The 21,819-nt window shown below is 48.6% G+C and overlaps 1 protein-coding gene across 3 annotated transcripts in view; it reads right to left on the reverse strand.

The window, feature by feature from the left end:
- The window catches only part of LOC125449499 (rho-related GTP-binding protein RhoA-D-like), a 52,721-nt gene that overhangs the window by 3,728 nt on the left and 27,174 nt on the right, over positions 1-21,819 (reverse strand). The window lies entirely within an intron of this gene.

Raw genomic sequence — 21,819 nt, forward strand, 5'->3', positions numbered from 1 at the left:
GAGCTTCATTATAAACATTGAACTTGGGAGAATGGGGAGTCTCACTTCCTGCCCTGCACAGCAGGGGGCTAGTCAACCTGTTTCAAAAAACTGGGGAGACCACTTTATAGAACAATATCACAGCACCACACTGTCGGAGGGTCAGTGCTGAGGGAGTGGGCACTGTCAGAGGGTCAGTGCTGAGGGAGCAACACACTGTTGGAAGGTCAGTGCTGAGACAGCGGGCACTGTCGGAGGGTCAGTGCTGAGGGAGCAACACACTGTCGGAAGGTCAGTGCTGAGACAGTGGGCACTGTCGGAGGGTCAGGGCTGAGGGAGTGGGCACTGTCGGAGGGTCAGTGCTGACGGAGCAGGCACTGTCGGAGGGTCAGTGCTGACGGAGCAGGCACTGTCGGAGGGTCAGTGCTGAGGGAGCGGGCACTGTCGGAGGGTCAGTGCTGAAGGAGCGGGCACTGTCGGAGGGTCAGTGCTGAGGGAGTGGGCACTGTCGGAGGGTCAGTGCTGAGGGAGCGGGCACTGTCGGAGGGTCAGCACTGAGGGAGCGGGCACTGTCGGAGGGTCAATGCTGAGGGAGTGGGCGCTGTCGGAGGGTCAGTGCTGAGGGAGCGGGCACTGTCGGAGGGTCAGTGCTGAGGGAGCACCGCACTGTCGGAGGGTCAGTGCTGATGGAGCGGGCACTGTCGGAGGGTCAGTGCTGAGGGAGCGGGCGCTGTCGGAGGGTGAGTGCTGAGGGAGCGGGCACTATCGGAGGGTCAGTGCTGAGGGAGCGGGCACTGTCGGAGGGTCAGTGCTGAGGGAGCACCGCACTGTCGGAGGGTCAGTGCTGATGGAGCGGGCACTGTCGGAGGGTCAGTGCTGAGGGAGCGGGCGCTGTCGGAGGGTGAGTGCTGAGGGAGCGGGCACTGTCGGAGGGTCAGTGCTGAGGGAGCGGGCACTGTCGGAGGGTCAGTGCTGAGGGAGCACCGCACTGTCGGAGGGTCAGTGCTGATGGAGCGGGCACTGTCGGAGGGTCAATAGGAACCCCCAGAAAGGGAATTGGAGAAATACTGGCAGGGGGAAGATTTACAGGGAGATGGAAGGCTGTGCGGAGGTTTGTAGAGGAGCAGAGGTGGGAATTAATCTGAGGGATTGCTCAAAGAGCTAGCATAGGCCTGAGGGGTGAAGAGCCTCTTGCTGTGCTGGAGGTAGCTGTAACAAAGGGAGCAAAGGTCAAACAATGGTCTGACAGAATGGGAGAGCACGGGAGGTCGACAATAGCCTGCCAAATTCCACAGAATTCAACACGTCACAGAAAGATAACAAAGTGTGGAGCTGGATGAACACAACAGGCCAAGCAGCATCTCAGGAGCACAAAAGCTGACGTTTCGGGCCCAGACCCTCTATCACAGACGGGGATGGGGTGGGGGAACTGGAATAAATAGGGAGAGAGGGGGAGGCGGACCGAAGATGGATAGAGGAGAAGATAGATGGAGAGGAGAGGTAGGGAGGGGATAGGTCAGTCCAGGGAAGACGGACAGGTCAAGGAGGCGGGATGAGGTTAGTAGGTAGGAAATGGAGGGGCGGCTTGTGGTGGGCGGAGGGGATAGGTGAGAGGAAGAACAGGTTAGGGAGGTGGGGACAGGCTGGGCTGGTTTTGGGATGCAGTGGGGGAGGGGAGATTTTGAAGCTTGTGAAGTCCACATTGATACCATTGGGCTGCAGGGTTCCCATTGCATCACAAAACCAGCCCAGCTTGTCCCCGCCTATACTCTCCTCTCCATCTATCTTCTCCTCTATCCATCTTCTGTCCGCTTCACCCCCTCTCTCTCTATTTATTTCAGAGCCCTCTCCGATGAAGGGTCAAGGCCCGAAATGTCAGCTTTTGTGCTTCTGAGATGCTGCTGGGCCTGCTGTGTTCATCCAGCTCCACACTTTGTTATCTTGCATTCTCCAGCATCTGCAATTCACATTATCTCACATCACAGAAAGAGTCAGGTTTAAAAGAAATGTGGAGGTGCCAGTAGTAAACTGGGGTGGACCAAGTCAGAAATCACATGACACCAGGTTACACTCCAACAGGTTTATTTGAAATCACAGGCTTTCGGAGCATAGCCCCTTCATCAGGTGAAATGAGAGTGACTCTGTGTCAGATGGTGTGAATAAGTTGTCAACAGATGAATAACAACCGAAGGGGTGACCTATAATCCATTTAATTGGGACAGACAGATAAATACAAAAAATTAAAAATAAGGTGGTGCTGGAGACAAACCAAATGACTAGAATGACGTGATGGGTGTAATAGTCACATGTTGAGAGTCTAACCAAAATAATGTAATCCAAAACTGTAATTATGGTAGAGAAACCAGTACAATTTATCCAAGTGATGGCGATAAAACAGGAGAGAAAGGAAGATTTTACAGATTTGGAACAGTGTGGTGGGGTCACACGTAGCGAGACATGAACTCAAGTTCATGGTTGAGGCCATCTCCAAAGGTATGGAACTTGGCTACAGTTTCTGCTCAGTGATGACATGGAGGATGCTGGTGTATAGTGCTGAAATGTCCACTATGACAAGGAATGGTCTGTGGGTGCTGAGTCTCTGTAAGAAGTGTGTTGTGTCGTGACAGAAGCTGGGGTTTCCCTGTACAATGGGTTTCAAGATGCCCGCAACACAGCCAGAAAGGTTCTCACACAGGGTCTCATTGCCTGATACAATGGGACGGCCAGGTGTGTTGGCTTTGTGTATCTTTGGAAGAGAGTAGAAGTCTTGTACATGAGAAGTATGGTTATTCACACTGTCTGACACTTTTGATCACCTGCAGAGACTTATCTTTTAACACTCCACTCACCATTTGTGTGACCTTTCGATCTCTCTGGCCTTGATCGTTGTGCCTATAAATTCTGTATCTGTGTGCACAACTCTCACTTCACCTGATTAAGGGGCAATGCTCCGAAAGCTTGAGAATCCAACATGCCACAGAAAGGCTCATGTTTAAGACAACTACAACACAAACAGCTCCTCAGAATGCTGTCAAACTTGTCGCAGACCAAGCCCAGAAAGACCTTGTACATAGCAAGAACTGCAGGTGCTGGAGTCAGAGACAACACAGTGTGGAACTAGAGGAGCACAGTAGGTTCTGAAGAAGCGTTCCAACCCGAAATGTCGACTTTCTTCCTTCTCTGATGCTGGCTGACCTGCTGTAATCCTCCAGCTACACACTATGTTATCCAGGAAGACCTCGTGACTCTGGGGAGGAAGCTCAGACTGGGAAAGAGGCGCTTTGTAAAGAGTCCTCTTTAATCTTACACTATGTTTTCCAATAAGTCATCATAAGCATGCTTTTCATCAAACACTCCCAGAAATAGGACACCATGAGGTCAGATACAGAGTAAAGATTTCCTCTACACTGTCCCATCAAAAACTCCCTCTTGCTGGTGTGATCTCGCTGTTGAGGTGTCCAGCTATATTCCCTCTTCCAGGTCAGAATCAAAAATAAATCAACAGTCTGGTTCACAATCTGACATTGGAAAATACCTGAAGGCTCTTTACCATAAAAACGTGAAACAAAAATACGAGAGATTTTCCACCAGAGAATGGCAGACAACTAATGGATAGAAAAGAAAAACTGGAAGAATTGTGGATGCTTGAAAACAGAATGAAAAACAGAAATTGCTGGAAAAGCTCAGCTCATCTGGCAGCATCTGTGGAAACAAATCAGAGTTAATGTTTCAGGTCCACTGACACTTCCTCAGAATGGAGAGAAAGGAACAGGTTGAGTGAGGGAATTCAAGGGCTCAGTGCCCTCAGTCTGTGTATAAGGTGGACAATGGCTGAGAGATCAAATTGGGAGATTCTCAATGGATCATACCCCAATGCTGACATCCCTCCCAATCTCTGTAACTTCCTCTAGCCCCGACACCCCTCCTGATCGCAAACTCCTCCACACCCTATCCCCAGCTCTAAATCTGTCACCTCCTCCAGCCCTTACATCCCCTCCCCATCACTGGAACCCCGTCTAGCCCCTATAGCGCCTCAATAACTCTGTAACCTCCTGCAGCACCTACACCCCCTCCATATCTCTGTAACCACTCCAGCCCCTACACCCCCTCCGTATCTCTGCAACCCCCTCCCAGCCCTTACACCCCCTCCCCATCTCTGTAACCCCCTCCAGCCCCTACACCCCAACCCTATCTCTGTAACCCCCTCCAGCCCCTACACCACCTCCTTATCTCTGTAACCAAGTTCCAGCCCTTACACCCCCTCCCTATCTCTGTAACCCCTCCAGCCCCTACACACCCTCCCTATCTCTGTAACCCCCTCCAGCCCCTACACCCCCTCCCTATCTCTGTAACCCCCTCCAGCCCCTACACCACCTCCTTATCTCTGTAACCAAGTTCCATCCCCTACACCCCCTCCCTAACTCTATAACCCCCTCCACCCCCTCCCTAACTCTGTAGCCTCCTCCATCCCCTACACCTCCTCCCTATCTCTGTAACCCCCTCTGGCCCCTACACCCCCTCCCTATCTCTGTAACCCCCTCCGGCCCCTACACCCCCTCCCTATCTCTGTAACCCCCTCCAGCCCCTACACCCCCTCCCTATCTCTGTAACCCCCTCCATCCCCCTACACCCCCTCGCTATCTCTGTAACCCCCTCCAGCCCCTACACCCCCTCCCTATCTCTGTAACCCCCTCCAGCCCCTACACCCCCTCCCTATCTCTGTAACCCCCTCCAGCCCCTACACCCCCTCCCTATCTCTGTAACCCCCTCCATCGCCTAAACCCCCCCATCTCTGTAACCCCCTCCGGCCCCGACACCCCCTCCCTATCTCTGTAACCCCCTCCAGCCCCTTCCCCCCCTCCCTATCTCTGTAACACCCTCCATCCCCTACACCCCCTCCCTATCTCTGTAACCCCCTCCATCTCCTACACCCCCTCCCTATCTCTCTAACCCCCTCCACCCCTCCCTATCTCTGTCTCCACCTGCCTCTCTGACTCTCTTTCCTTCTCGCTATATGCAAATATTTAAGAAAGTCCCTGAAACGCTGCGCCTGAGCATGTGACGACCTGTCATTCCGAATGTTTATCGGAATAGATTGTCAGTTACAGAAATGGGCCTTTTTCCAACTGTATCATAGTCAGTACATAAAGCCAGTTGTTGTTTTGACGGGTGAGAAAGATTCCCTTCGTACTGACATTCCATCAGTGCTGAGGGAGCGGGCGCTGTCGGAGGGTCAGTGCTGAGGGAGCGGGCACTGTCGGAGGGTCAGTGCTGAGGGAGCGGGCACTGTCGGAGGGTCAGTGCTGAGGGAGCGCCGCACTGTCGGAGGGTCAGTGCTGAGGGAGTGGGCACTGTCAGAGGGTCAGTGCTGAGCGAATGGGCACTGTCAGAGGGTCAGTGCTGAGGGAGCGCTGCACTGTCAGAGGGAGTGGGCACTGTTGGAGGGTCAGTGTTGAGTGAGTGGGCACTGTTGGAGTGTCAGTGCTGAGGGAGCGGGCACTGTCGGGGGGTCAGTGCTGAGGGTTGTGGTCCTTGAAGTAGGAGGACATCTGGGAGTGGAATGCTCCATCTTGGGAGCAGACGCGACAGAGGCAGAGGAATTGGGATTAAGGGAACGCATTCTTGCAGGAGGGTGGGTGAGATGGGGTGTCGTCTAGCTGGCTATAGGAGTCAGTGGGTTTCAAATAGATGTCAGTGCTGAGATGGTTCCTGGAGATGGAGTTGGAGAGGGCCTGAAGGGGATGGAGGTATTGAAGATGGTCCTGGTGAATTTGAGGTTGGGGTGAAAGCTTTACTCTGTATCTATCCCCATAGTGTGCCATTTCTGGAAGTGTCTGATGGAAAGAATGCTGGTGATTACTTTAATCTTGCAGTATGTTTTCCAACAAGCAGACTGTTTGCAAAGTTTTCCGTTCCTAGTCTGAGCTTCCTCCTCAGAGTAACAAGGTCTCCCTGGGCCTGATTTGCAACAGGTTAGACTGCATTCTCTGGAGTTGTTTGTGTTTAGTCCTTGTAAACCTGACTCTTTCTGTGACGTGTTGAATTCTGTGGAATTTGGCAGGCTATTGTCGACCTCCCGTGCTCTCCCATTCTGTCAGACCATTGTTTGACCTTTGCTCCCTTTGTTACAGCTACGTCCAGCACAGCAGGAGGCTCTTCACCCCTCAGGCCCATGCTAGCTCTTTGAGCAATCCCTCAGATTAAATCCACATTCTCTCTTCAGCTCTTCCAGACACGGTCCGTCTCCCTATAAATCTTACCAGATCCTCCCCTTCCACCCATCTCCCAGTTACTCTTTCCCCATCCACCGCGCCCCCGCTTTACCCATGTCCCTATATTTTTACCCCTGCCAGTATTTGAGGGTTTCTACTGAATCTGTCAATTCTCTCTCAATTCTCACCTCTCCCCACCCCCCCTCACTGGATCTTTTCTCGAATCACTTCATATGAGATCCTCTGGTCATGGGCATTCATCAGCTCCAAATTCAGGTATTGACCTCCATCCTAATTTGGCACCAACTTTCTCCGGGTATCTTATCAATCCAGGTCATGATTTAAATAGTGAAAGAGGCACTGGAAAACTGGGCAGGAATCCAAACGCCTGGAAAGGACAGGTCTCTTATAGAGAGTTAGGGGGTGTAAGGCTGGAAGGGGTTACAATAATAGGGAGGGGTAGTTGGGCTGGAAGACAGTTACAGAGAGAGGAAGGGATGTGGGGGCTAGAGGAGGTTACAGAGTAAGGGAGGGGGTGTAAGGGCTGCAGGATATTACAGAGCTAGGGAGAGGGTGTAGGAGCTGGAGGTAGCTAGAGATGTGGAGGGGTAGAGGGGCTGGAGAGGTGACAGAGATAGGGATGGGGTGTAGGGGCTGGAGGAGGTTAAAGAGATAGGGAGGGGGAGTAGGTGCTGGAGGGGGTTACAGTGATAGGGAGGGGGTGTATAAGGGCTGGAGAGGTGACAGAGATAGGGAGGGGTGTAGGGGCTGGAGGGTGTTACAGAGAGGGGGAGTGGGTTTAGGGGCTGGAGAGATGACAGAGATAGGGAGCGGATGTAAGGGCTGGAGGGGGTTACAGAGATAGGGAGGGGGTGTAGGGGCTGGAGGGGACTGACAGAGATAAGGAGGGGGTGTAGGGGATGGAGGGGGTTACAGAGATAGGGAGGGGGTTAGGGGCTGGAGGGGGTTACAGAGATATGGAGGGGGTTTAGGGGCTGGAGGGGGTTACAGAGATAGGGAGGGGGTGTAGGGGCTGGAGGGGACTGACAGAGATAAGGAGGGGGTGTAGGGGATGGAGGGGGTTACAGAGATAGGGAGGGGGTTAGGGGCTGGAGGGGGTTACAGAGAACAGAGGGGGTGTAGGGGCTGGAGGGGGTTACAGAGATAGGAAGGAGGTGAAGGGGCTGGAGGGGGTTACAGAGATAGGGAGGGGGTAGGGGCTGGAGGGGGTTACAGAGGTAGGGAGGGGGTTAGGGGCTGGAGGGGGTTACAGAGATAGGGAGGGGGTGTAGGGGCTGGAGGGGGTTACAGAGATAGGGAGGGGCTGGTGGGGGTTACAAAGACAGGGAGGGTGCGTAGGGACTGGATGGGGTTACAGAGATAGGGATGGTATGTAGGGGCGGGAGGATGTTACAGAGATAGGGAGGAGGTGAAGGGGCTGGAGGGGGTTACAGAGATAGGGAGAGGGTGTTGGGGCTGGAGGCGACTGACAGAGATAAGGAGGGGATGGAGGGGGTTACAGAGATATGGAGGGGGTTAGGGGCTGGAGGGGGTTACAGAGAACAGAGGGGGTGTAGGGGCTGGAGGGGGTTACAGAGATAGGGAGGGTGCGTAGGGGCTGGAGGAGATTACAGAGATAGGGATGGTGCGTAGGAGCGGGAGGATGTTACAGAGATAGGGAGGAGGTGAAGGGGCTGGAGGGGGTTACAGAGATAGGGAGGGGGTAGGGGCTGGAGGGGGTTACAGAGGTAGGGAGGGGGTTAGGGGCTGGAGGGGGTTACAGAGATAGGGAGGGGGTGTAGGGGCTGGAGGGGGTTACAGAGACAGGGAGGGGCTGGTGGGGGTTACAGAGACAGGGAGGGGGTGTAGGGGCTGGAGGGGGTTACAGAGATAGGGATGGTGTGTAGGGGCGGGAGGATGTTACAGAGATAGGGAGGAGGTGAAGGGGATGGAGGGGGTTACAGAGATAGGGAGGGGGTGTAGGGGCTGGAGGGGGTTACAGAGATAGGGAGGGGGTGTCGGGGCTGGTGGATGTTACAGAGATAGGGAGGGGGTGTCGGGGCTGGAGAGGGTTACAGAGATAGGGAGGGGGTGTAGGGGCTGGAGGGGGTTACAGAGATAGGGAGGGGGTGTAGGGGCTGGAGGGGGTTACAGAGATAGGGAGGGGGTGTAGGGGCTGGAGGGGGTTACAGAGATAGGGAGGGGGTGTAGGGGCTGGAGGGGGTTACAGAGATAGGGAGAGGGTGTAGGGGCTGGAGGGGGTTACAGAGATAGGGAGGGTGTGTAGGGGCTGGAGGGGAGTGACAGAGATAGGGAGGGGGTGTAGGGGCTGGCGGGGGTTACAGAGATAGGGAGCGGGTTGGGGCTGGACGGGGTTACAGAGATAGGGAGGGGGTGTAGGGGCCGGAGAGGGTTACAGAGATAGGGAGAGGGTGTAGGGGCTGGAGGGGGTTACAGAGATAGGGAGGGGGTGTAGGGGCTGGTGGGGGTTACAGAGATAGGGAGGGGGTGTAGATGCTGGAGGGGGTTACAGAGATAGGGAGGGGGTGTAGATGCTGGAGGGGGTTACAGAGATAGGGAGGGGGTGTAGATGCTGGAGGGGGTTACAGAGATAGGGAGGGGGTGTACAGGCTAGCACACGTTACTGAGATAGTGCCATAGAATTGTACAGTATGAAAACAGACACTATGGTCCAACTCGTCCATGCGACCCGACATCCTAAATTAATCATGTCCCTTTTGTCAGCATTTCACCCATATCCCTCTCAACCCTTCCCACTCATAGACCCATCCAGACGCCTTTTAAATGTTGGAACTGTACCAGCCTCAACCACTTCCTCTGGCAGCTCATTCCATACATGCACCACCCTCTGTGTGAAAATGTTGCCCTTTTGATCCCTTTTAAATCTTTCCTCTCTCACCTTCAACCTCGTTTCGGAATGCCCTACCCTGAGGAAAAGACTTTGACTATTCACCCTATCCAGGCCTCTCATAATTTTATAAACCTCTTTAAGTTCACCCCTCAGCCTCCGATGCTGCGGGGAAAATAGCCCCAGCCTATTCAGCTCAAACCGTCCAATCACAGCAACATCCTTGTAAATCTTTTCTGAATCCTTTCAAGTTTCACACCATCCTTCCCATAGCAGGGAGACTAGAATTGCACAGATTCTTCCAAAAGTGGCCCTAACCAATGTCCTGTACAGCCACAACATGGCCCAGCCAACTCCTATACTCAATGTACTGACCAATAAAGGCAAGCAGACCAAACACTGACTTCACTATCCTATCTACTTGCAACTCCACTTTTAAGGAACTACAAAGCTGCACACTAAGGTCTCACCCAATGGTATCAACGTGGACTTCACAAGCTTCAAAATCTCCCCCTCCCCCACTGCATCACAAAACCAGCCCAGCTCGTCCCCGCCTCCCTAACCTGTTCTTCCTCTCACCTATCCCCTCCTCCCACCTCAAGCCGCACCTCCATTTCCCACCTACCAACCTCATCCCGCCTCCTTGACCTATCCCCTCCCCACCTCCCCACCCATACCCTCCTCTCCACCTATCTTCTTTTCTCTCCATCTTCGGTCCATCTTCCCCTCTCTCCCTATTTATTTCAGAACCCTCTCCCCATCCCCCTCTCTGATGAAGGGTGTAGGTCCGAAACGTCAGCTTTTGTGCTCCTGAGATGTTGCTTGGCCTGCTGTGTTCATCCAGCTCCACACTTTGTTATCTTGGATTCTCTAGCATCTGCAGTTCACATTATCTCTGAACACTAAGGTCTCTGTTTGGCAGCACTCCCCAGGAACTTACCATGAAGTGTATAAGTCCTGCCCTGATTTGCCTTTCCAAAATGCAGCACCTCACATTTATCTAAATTAAACTCCATCTGCTATTCCTCAGCCAAACTGCCATCTGATCAAGATCCCATTGTACTCTGAGGTAACGTTCTTCGTTACCCACTACAGCACCAATTTTGGTGTCATCTGCAATCTTACTAACCATAGCTCTCATGTAGCATCTAAATCATTTATATAAATGATGAAAAGCAGTGGACCCAGCGCTGATGGGTGCTGACAGGCCTCCAATCCAAAAAGCAATCCTCCACTATCAGCCTCCGTCTTCCACCTTCAAGCCAATTCTGTATCAAAATCGCTAGTTCTCCCTGGATTCCATGTGCTCTAACCTTGCTAACCAATCTACCGTGTGGATCCTTGTTGAACACCTTACTGAAATTATAGACAACATACACTGCTCTGCCTTCATTAATCTTCATCACTTCTTCAAAAAACTCAATGAAGTCCGTGAGACATGATTTCCCACGCACAAAGCCATGTTGACAGTCCCTAATCAGTTCTCGCCTTTCCAAATACATTTAAATACTGGCCTCAGGGTCCCCTCCAACAACTTACCCACCACTGACATCAGGCTCACTGACCTATAGTTTCCTGGCTTTTCCTCACCACTTTTCTTTAATAGCCAAACCCTAGCCATCTTGCACCTCACCTGTAGTTATTGATGATACAAATATCTTAGCAAAGGGCCTAGCAATCACTTCCTAGCTTCCCACAGAGTTCCAGGGTATTCATGTTCAGGTCCTAGGGATTTATCCAACTTTTTACATTTTAAAACATTTTAAGAAGATGGGGGGGGGGGGTGGGGGCTGGTGGAGTTTACAGATATAGGAAAGAGTATAGGAGCTGGAGGAGGTCACAGTGTTAGGGAGGGATGTATGAGCTAGAGGAGTTTACAGGACGTCTCTATTTGGTCGTCTGCCATTCTTTGTCTGGTGGAGAATCTGTGGTATTTTTGATGTGTATTATTGTGGTAAAGAGCCTTCAGGTATTTTCCAAAGTCAGATTGTGAAGCAGACTGTTGATCTATTTTTGATTCTGAACAGGAAGCAGCAATATAGCTAGACACTTCACAGAGACATCACATCATCATGAGGAAGTATTTGATGGGGACAGTACGGAGGGAGCTGTACTCGACATCTAACCCTGTACTGCCAGTGTTTGATGTGGACAGTGTAGAGGGAGCTTTATTATGTATCTAACCCTGTCCTGTCCCTGTACTGTGAATGTTTGCTGGGGGACAGTGTAGAAGTAGCTTTGCTCTGTACCTAACACTATCCTGGAATTCATATTGAAAGTGTGTTCCTTTCTTCGACCTGCAGGTGGAGGTGGTTGTTCAGTAAATTGTTCCAGGAAACTCAAAAATTGTTGATAACGAGGTGTGGAGCTGGATGAACACGGCAGGCCAAGCAGCATCAGAGGAGCAGGAAAGCTGCTGGATGAACACAGCAGGACAAGCAGCATCAGAGGAGCAGGAAAGCTGCTGGATGAACACGGCAGGCCAAGCAGCATCAGAGGAGCAGGAAAGCTGCTGGATGAACACAGCAGGACAAGCAGCATCAGAGGAACAGGAAAGCTGCTGGATGAACACAGCAGGACAAGCAGCATCAGAGGAGCAGGAAAGCTGCTGGATGAACACAGCAGGACAAGCAGCATCAGAGGAGCAGGAAAGCTGCTGGATGAACACAGCAGGACAAGCAGCATCAGAGGAGCAGGAAAGCTGCTGGATGAACACAGCAGGACAAGCAGCATCAGAGGAGCAGGAAAGCTGCTGGATGAACACAGCAGGACAAGCAGCATCAGAGGAGCAGGAAAGCTGCTGGATGAACACAGCAGGCCAAGCAGCATCAGAGGAGCAGGAAAGCTGCTGGATGAACACAGCAGGACAAGCAGCATCAGAGGAGCAGGAAAGCTGCTGGATGAACACAGCAGGCCAAGCAGCATCAGAGGAGCAGGAAAGCTGATGTTTTGGGCCTACACCCTTCTTTAGAAATGTGGTGGGGGAAAGGGTGTTCTGAAATAAATAAGGATAGAGGAGGAGGCGGATAGAAGATGGATAGAGAAGATAAATGGAGAGGAGACAGTCAGGTCAAGGAAGCGGGGAAGGAATAAAGGTGAGTGCAGGTGGGGAGTTAGGGAGGAGATAGGTCAGTCCAGGGAGGACAGACAGGTCATGAGGGTGGGATGAGGCTGGTACGTAGGAGATGGGGATGGGGCTTGAGGTGGGAGGAGGGGATAGGTGGGAGGAAGGACAGGTTAGGGAGGCGGGGACAAGTTGGGCTGGTTTTGGGATGCAGTAGGGGGAGGGGAGATTTTGAAGCTTGTGAAGCACACATTAATACCATTGGATTGCAGGGTTCCCAAGTGGAATACAAGAACATAAGAACTAGGAGCAGGAGTAGGCCATCTGGCCCCTTGAGCCTGCCCTGCCATTTAATAAGATCATGGCTGATCTTTTTGAGACTCAGCTCCACTTACCCGCCCACTCACCATAACCCTTAATTCCTTTACTGTTCAAAAATTTACCTAGCCTTGCCTGAAAAACATTCAGCAAGGTAACTTCAACTGCTTCAGTGGGCAGGGAATTCCACAGATTCACAACCCTTTGGATGAAGAAGTTCCTCCTGACCTCAGTCCTACATCTGCTCCCCTTTATTTTGAGGAGATGGCCTCTAGTCCTAGTTTCACCTGCCAGCGGATACAACCTCCCTGCCTCCACTTTATCTATTCTCTTCATAATCTTATATGTTTCTGTAAGATCTACCCTCATTCTTCTGAATTCCAATGAGTATAATCCCAGCCTACTCACTCTCTCCTCGCATGAATCTCCTCTGCACCCGCTCCAGTGCTAGTATATCTCTTCTCAAGTAAGGAGACCAAAACTGCACACAGTACTTCGGGTGTGGCCTCACCAGGACCCTATACAGCTGCAGCATAGCCTCCCTGTTTTTAAACTCCATCCCTCTAGCAATGGCAGACAAAATTCCATTTGCCTTTTTAATTACCTGCTGCACCTGCAGTCCTACTTTTAGCAATTCATGCACAAGGTGTTTACAGATATTGGAAAGAGTATGGGCGCTGGAGGAGGTCACAGCGTTAGGGAGGGATGTATAGGCTAGAGGAGTTTACAGGACGTCTGCACAGCAGCGTGCTGCAATTTTTTATCAGTTAAAACAAAGTCCATTTTGCTGTTATTCCTATCAAAATGGATGACCTCACACTTATCAACATTGTACTCCATCTGCCAGACCTTTACCCACTCACTTAGACTATCTATATCCCTCTGCAGATTTTGATTGTCTTCTGCACACTCTGCTTTACCACTCACCTTAGTGTCATCTGCAAATTTTGACACACCACACTTCATCCCCAACTCCAAATCGTCTATGTAAATTGTAAACAGTTGTGGTCCCAACACTGATCCCTGAGGCACACCACTAGCCACTGACTGCCAACCAGAAAAAAACACCTATTTACCTCTACTCTTTGCTTTCTACCGGTCAACCATTCCTCTATCCATGCCAATACATTACCTGTAATACCGTGCAAATTTATCTTATGTAGCAGCCTTTGGTGTGGCACCTTGTCAAATGTCTTCTGGAAATCCAGATACACCACATTCACAGGTTCCCCATAGTCCACCATGCAAGTAATGTCCTCAAAGAATCCCACCAAATTAGTTAAGCATGACCTACCCTTCATGAACCCATGCTGGGTGCACCCAATGAGACAGTTTATACCCTGCTGTCTTGCTATTTCTTCCTTAATGATAGATTCAAGCATTTTCCCCACGACCGAAGTTAAGCTAACTGGCCGATAGTTACCTGCTTTTTGTCTACTTCCTTTTTTAAACAGTGGCGTCACATTGGCTATTTTCCAATCTGCAGGACCCACCCCAGAGTCCAGTGAATAATTACCAGTGCATTTGTAATTTCCCCTATCATCTCTTTTAGTACCCCGGGATGCATTTCATCAGGGCCAGGAGACTTGTCTATCTTTAGCCCCATTAGCTTGCCTAGCATTGCCTCCTTAGGGATAATGATAGTTTCTAGGTCCTCACCTGCTATAACCTTCTTGCATTAGTTTCTGGCATGTTATTTGTGTCTTCCACTGTGAAGACTGATACAAAATAACGGTTTAAAGTCTCGTCTATAATGTCTCCTCATTCCCAGCTATTAAATTGACTTTCTCATCCTCTAAAGGACCAATGTTTACCTTCGCCACTCTTTTACAATTTACATATTTATAGAAACTTTTGCTGCCTGTTTTTATTATTCTGAGCTAGTTTACTCTCATAATCTATCTTACTTTTATTTATAACTTTTTTGTGGCATTCTGTTGGCCTTTAAAGATTTCCCAGTCTACTAGTTTCCCACTACTCTTTGAAAAAAAACCAGAAAAAAGCAATCTGATACTTTCCTTTATTTGCTTAGACATCCATGGCTGGCTCGCTCTTGCAGATGGCGGAAGTGTCGGAGTCACGGAGAGAGTGGTCCCTCCGGAAAGCAGATAAGGGTGGGGAGGGGAAAATGTCTTTGGTGGTGGGGTCAGATTGCAGATGGCGGAAGTGTCAGAGGATGATGCGTTGGATCCGGAGGTTGGTGGGGTGGTACGTGGCACGAACCTCCGGATCCAACGCACTCTCTCTGTGACTCCCTTGTCCGCTCCACACTCCCCTCCAGCTTCATCACACCTGGCACTTTTCCCTGCAACCGCAGGAAGTGCTACACTTGCCCCTACACCTCCCCCCTCAAGCCCTAACCCAGGCCCTAAGAAGACCTTCCACATCAAACAGATGTTCACCTGCACATCTGCTAATGTGGTATACTGCATCCGCTGTTCCTGTTGTGGCCTCCTCTACATCATGGAAACCAAGCGGAGGCTTGGGGACCACTTTGCGGAACACCTAGGCTCAGTTTGCACTAAACGACTGCACCTCCCAGTCGTGAACCATTTCAACTCCCCCTCCCATTCCTCAGACGACATGTCCATTCTGGGCCTCCTGCAGTGCCACAATGATGCCACCCGAAGGTTGCAGGAACAGCAACTCATATTCTGCCTGGGAACCCTGCAGCCCAATGGTATCAACGTGGACTTCACTAGGTTCAAAATCTCCCCTCCCCCTACTGCATCCCAAAAACAGCCCAGCTTGTCCCTGCCTCCCTAACTTGCCCTTCCTCCCACCTATCCCCTCCTCCCACCTCAAGCTCCACCCCCATATCCTACCTACTAGGCTCATCCTGCCCCCTTGACCTGTCCGTCCTCCCTGGACTGGCCTATCCCCTCCCCAACTCTCCACCTATGCTCACTTTTTACTGGCTCCATCCCCGCCTCTTTGACTTGTCTGTCTCCTCTCCAACTGTCTTCTCCTCTATCCATCTTCTATCCACCTCCCCCTCTCTCCCTATTTATTTCAGAATCCCCTTCCCCTCCCCCATTTCTGAAGAAGGGTGTAGGCTCAAAACGTCAGCTTTCCTCTTTCTCTGATGCTACTTGGCCTGCTGTGTTCATCCAGCTCTACACCTTGTTATCTAAGATTCTCCAGCATCTGCAGTTCCTACTATCTCAAAAATTGTTGGCCTTCTCAACACTGAATTGTTGATAAATCATCAGACAACAGATCCCAACCTCCCAATACCCCTCATTACATTCCAGTCTGTAACTCATTCCCGGGAATCTGTTATTCTATATATATAAACCATCTTGAACACCTCAATTAGACTCTAGTCTGTAACTCATTCCTGGGGATCTGTTATTCTATATATAAACTACCCTGAGTCCTTCGATTGGACTCCAATTTGTAACCCACTCCTGGTATGTTATTCCATATATAAACCACTCCAAACCCATCGATTAGATTCCAGTCTGTAACTTCCTCCCGGATATTTGTTATTCTGTATATAAACCACCCCTAACTCCGTGATTAGAATCCAGTCTGTAACTCACTCCCAGGAATCTGTTATTCTATATATCCATCACCCCGAACCTTTTGATTAAATTTTTTTTTTCTATTCATTTTTGTGGGTTGTGGGCATTGTTGGCTGGCCAGCATTTCTTGCCCATCCCTAGTTGCCCCCTTGAGAAGGTGATGGTGAGCTGCCTTCTTGAACCGCTGCATTCCTCCTGCTGTGGGTTGACCCACAATGCAGTTAGGGAGGGAATTCCGGGATTTTGACCCAGTGACATTGAAGGAATGGCGATATATTTCCAAGTCAGAATGGGGAATGACTTGGAGGGGAACTTGCAGGGGGTGGGAGTCCCATGTATCTGCTGCGCTTGTCCTTCTGGATGGAAGTGGGTCGTGGGTTTGGAAGATGCTCCCTGAGGATCTTTGGTGAATTTCTGCAGAGCATCTTGTAGCTGGTACACACTGCTGTGACTGAGCATTGGTGGAGGAGGGAGTGGGATGCTTGTGGATGTAGTGCCAATAAAGAGGGCTGCTTTGTGCTGGATGGTGTCAAGCTTTTTGAGTGTTTGGGCTGCACTCATCCAGACAAGTGGCGAGTATTCCGTCACACTCCTGCCTTGTGCCTTGTAGATTGTGGACAAGCTTTGAGGAGTCAGGAAATGAGTTACTCGTCACAGTATTCCGAGCTTCTGGCCAGCTCTTGCAGCCACTATGTTAATGTGGTAGGTCCTGTTGAGTTTCTGGTCAATGGTAACCCCCAGGGTGTTGATAGTGGGGGTTTCAGTGATGTAATGGTGACACTAAGGTGAGTGGTAGAGCGAAGTGTGCACAAGAGAATGAAAGTCTGCAGAGGGATGTAGATAGTCTAAGTGAGTGGGCAAAGGTCTGGCGGATGGAGTACAATGTTGATAAGTGGGAGGTCATCCATTTGGTAGGATTTTGCTTCACTGGTCTATGAGATAGCTCTCCCAATCTAGTCTGTAAATCACTCCAGCATATCTGTTTTCTATATATAAATCACCCGAACCCCTCAATTAGATTCCAATCTGTAATACACTCCCAGGTATCTGTTATTCTATATTCAAACCATCCCGAACATGTTGATTAGAATCCAATACACAACTCCCTCCCAGGTATCTGTTATTCAATACATACACCACGCCGAATCACTCGATTAGATTCCAATCTGTAGATTGAATCTGTATCTAACTCAGCACTGTTCCTGTTCTGGGAGTGCTTGATGAGGGCAATGTGGAGAGAGCTTCATTTTCAGGTTATTTTAAGTTTGAAAGTTTCAAGCAAGATTCAATTTCATTTTAATAAGAGTAGAGGGAGCATTCGACTGCTTCCAAATTGGTGCTGGTTTATGAATCAGGAGTATATGATGGACACAGTGTCACGGCTCACTACTTTTCGTTTAAAACAGGAGAAGTCTTCTTTTGCTGTCCCTATCCTGTGAATATCGAGGAAGCTTTATCTTTTGTTTAAGTCATAGACAGAGCTTTATTATGTGTCTACCTGTGTGCTGTTGCCATCTTTGGAGTGTTTAATGGGATAGCGTAGAGACGGCATTACATTAATGTTGTGCTGACTCTGTCCTGAGAGATTTTGATGGGGAGAGTAGAGGGTGATTTACTCTACATCTAAAGCTGTGCTGTCCCCTTCCTGGGAGTATTTGATAGGTATGGTGTAGAGTAGGGTTGGTCTGCATCTAATCCTGTGCTGACTGTATCCTGGGAGGGTTCCATGGGACACAGTGTAGAGCTAGCTTTACTCCATATCTCCTCCATCAAGACCCTGTGCTGAGAGTGTTTAATGGGGGACTGTGCAGAAAGAGCTTTACACTGTATCTCCCCAATCAAGTCCCTGGCCTGGGAGCGTTCGGGGACAGTGCAGAGGGTGATTCACTCTGTATCTAACCCTGCATCACCCCTGTACTGTGAGTGTTTGAGGAAGAGTGTTGAGGACGCTTTCCCCTGTGTCTAAGACTTCGCTAGAAAGCAGATGACACCAGGTTATAGTCCCAACAGGTTTATCAGAAATCACAAGCTTTTGGAGCATAGCCCTTTCGTCAGGTGAAGCAAGAGAGAAGAACACAGACACAGAATTTATAGGCAAAGAGAGCAAAATATCATACTAATGGTGTGAGTGGAGTGTCGAATTCGGAGTCTCTGCAGGTGATCAAGAGTGTCAGGCAGTGTGAGTAAAGTGTCCACAGCTGAATAACTAGTGAAGGGATGACCTATCTTCTGATTAATTGGAATGGAGAGATAATTACCATAAATTAAAAATAAGGTGGTGCTGGAGACAAACCAAGTGACTGGAATAACATAATAGGTATGACAATTGCATGCGGAGCATCTAACTAGAGTAATAAGTAATCCAAAACTGTACAAACTACCTTAATTAGTCTGTACTGTTTTGGATTACTTATTACTTTGGTTAGACTCTTGGCATGTGACTATCATGTTATTCCAGTCACTTGGTTTGTCTCCAACACTACCTTATTTTTAATTTATGGTAATTATCTTTCCATTCCAATTAATTGGAAGATAGGTCATCCCTTCACTTGTTATTCAGCTGTGGACATGCTGGGTCACCTGCAGGGACTTATTATTTGACACTTCACTCACACTATTTCTATGATCTTTTGATCTCTCTGCCTATAAATTCTGTGTCTGTGTGCTTCTCTCTCACTTCGCCTGATGAAGGGGCTACCCAAAAGCTCAAAATTTCAAATAAACCTGACTATAACCTGGTGTTATCTGATTTCTGACCTTGTCCACCCCAGTCTAACATCAGCTCAGTCGTCAGCACTGCTGCCTCACAGCGCCATGAATCTGGGCTCGATTCCTTTGGGCGACTGTCTGTGTGGAGTTTGCATGTTCTCTTTGTGTCTGCGTGAGTTTCCTCTGGGTGTTCTGGTTTCCTCCCACAGTCCAAAGATATCCAGGATAGGTGGATTGGCCATGCTAAATTGCGTGTACTGTCCAGGGATGTTTAGGTTAGGTGGATTAGACATGGAAGGTGAGTGGGTGGGTCTGGGTGGGATCCTCTTTGGAGGGGCGATGTGGACTTGTTCGACCAAATGGCCTGTTTACACACTGTGGGGATTCTAAGATCGGCACCTCCAGATCATAACACTTTGCTGGAATTCATACTGAAAATGTGATCCTTTCTTCAACCTGCAGGTGGAGGTAGTGGTCTAGTAAATTGTTTCAGGAAGCTTAAAAACCGTTGTCCTTCTGAATATTGAATTGTTGATAAATCACCAAACAGACAACAGATCCCAGCCTCCCAATATTCCTTGATTGGAATCCAGTCTGTAACTCATTCCCTGGTATTTATTATTCTATACATAAATCACCCCGAACCTCTTGATTAGATCTGAGTCTGTAACTCACTCCTGTTCTTCTACATTATATATATTACATACATATATGTATATCACCCTGAACCACTCTATTCGTTTCCATTCTGTAAGACACTCCTAGATATCTGTTATTCTAGGCATAAGCCACACCGAACCCCTTAATTAGATTCCAATCTGTGACTCACTGCCGGGTATCTGTTAATGTATATATAATGCACCCGAAAGCTACCCACAGCTCCTTGATTAGATTCCAGTCTCATAACTCATAAATCACTCCGCAAGGGATTCGTTATTCTAGATATAAACCACCTCAAACCTCTTGCTTAGATTCTCGTTTGTAACTCACTTCAGGGGATCTATTATTATGTATATAAACACACCAAACACCTCAATTAGATTCCAGTCTGTTACTCATTCCTGGGTATCTGCTTTTCTATATATAAACTACCACGAACACCTTCATTTGATTCTAGTCTGTAACTCACTCCCAAGTATCTGCTTTTCTAAATATACAAATCACCCTGAACTCCTCCATTAGATTCCACCCTGTAACTCACTCCTGGGGATCTGTTCTTCTATGTATAAACACAATGAACCCCTCGATTAGGTTCCAGTCTGTAACTCTGTCCTACATATCAGCTAATCTATACATAAAACCAATCCAAAACCCTTGATTAGATTCCAGTCTGTAACTCATTCCCAAGTATCTGATACACTGTATATAAACCACCCTGAACCCCTCGATTAGATTGCAGTTTATAACTCTCTCCTAGGTATCTGTTATTCTATATATAAACCACTCCAAAACTTTTGGTTAGATTCCAGTCTGAAACTGACTCCCAGGTTATTCTAGATATAAACTACCACAAACCTCTTGATTAGACTTCAGTCTGTAATTCACACCACGGTATTTCTTATTTTATATGTAAACCACCCTGAACCCCTTGATTAGATTCCAGTCTGTAACTCACACCCAGGTATCTGTTATTCTACATATAAACACACTGAACCCCTCGATCAGATTCCAGTCTGTGCCTCAATCCCGGGTATCTGTTATTCTATATGTAAATGCCCCTTGCACCCAGCAATTAATATCCTGTGTGCAAGTTTAGTGAAAGTGGTAAAGGGAGAGCCATTAACAGGTTTGTAATGTGCCTGAAGATTTGGGAAAAATGCAGTCATGCAGGTTGAAACCGCAGTATTAATGGCAGATTGTGTTTGACAATCTGCTCACGCTCCACTGACTCCCTTTCAAAGTAATCCCACCGTAACTCAGTCTGATGCTTTCATAGGCAGCCAAAACTAACATGTTCCAAATCGCTAAACATTCTTTTACTGAGGGTAATTGGATTAAGGAACATGCCACCTCACCTCAGTACAGCACTTACAGTAAACCTTATCTACACTGACACACTTTGACACACATAAACTTGAACATAGACTCACTTTTTATAAATTCACACACTCTCAGACAAATACACACACACAATCACATAGTGATTCACACAATCCCGCACATTCACAATTACACACACACACATACATATACACTTCGGATGCTTACACATAGGCACCCACATACAATGACGTGCACGCACGCAGACATACTCAGACGTATAAACACACATGGTCGTTCATGCACTAACACTTACATGTACACGCAGACACTCTCTTACACACACAGGCACTATGTGTCTCATTGATAGTTCATTGTAACCTTCTTAGTCCTCCACAGAACATGACAAATTTCTTCAGATTGATATCGTCACTAATTATATCAGACTGGACCCTGTTTAGAATCAAGAACAATTCAGCCAGGCTTCCTCAGTCAAAAACTAATATAGAACTTTATTATAAACAATATTTAAACAAATAAGCAAAGATTATTGAAAAAAATGTTTAGACTATAAGAGACAAATACGATTTATATTCCAACATTTGGAACTTATCATGTGATAAATATAGGGTAACAGGTAATATACAGTCAAACAGAACACATTAAACAGCAATTCCATATCACACCAATTCCTCAGTGATGATTTTTAACCTTCCCCGAATGTTACTGACACTGAATCATCAAGTCCCATCAAATCTTAATAAGGAGTGACAATTCTTCACTTTGGACCACTTGGCACAGGAGAGTCATTGCATCACAGACTGCCTCAATGTCAGCTCATACTCTGATGGCTCATTTTCCTCTCATGGAAGTACACATCTCTGGATTCTGGAAGGTGCATTCCAGCACTTACTCCCAGCTTTTCACAGACAGTTTTCTTTACCAGGCTAATATTGTCCCTGTGTTATTTTCCAGTTGGTTTTGTTGTGTAATGCTGATACTGCCTGAGAGTTACCTTCAGAATCAGTCACAGCCACACTGACCTATTCCTGGCACAGGAGTTTCTTCCAAACACTCAAAACTTCCAGGACATTTCCTAAAACTGGATTCCAAGACCTAGTTACACTGGCTGACCCCAGAACCACTTCCTGATGTGTGACT

Source organism: Stegostoma tigrinum, chromosome 46 (assembly GCF_030684315.1).
Source record: "Stegostoma tigrinum isolate sSteTig4 chromosome 46, sSteTig4.hap1, whole genome shotgun sequence".
In the NCBI taxonomy this organism is placed as follows: domain Eukaryota; kingdom Metazoa; phylum Chordata; class Chondrichthyes; order Orectolobiformes; family Stegostomatidae; genus Stegostoma; species Stegostoma tigrinum.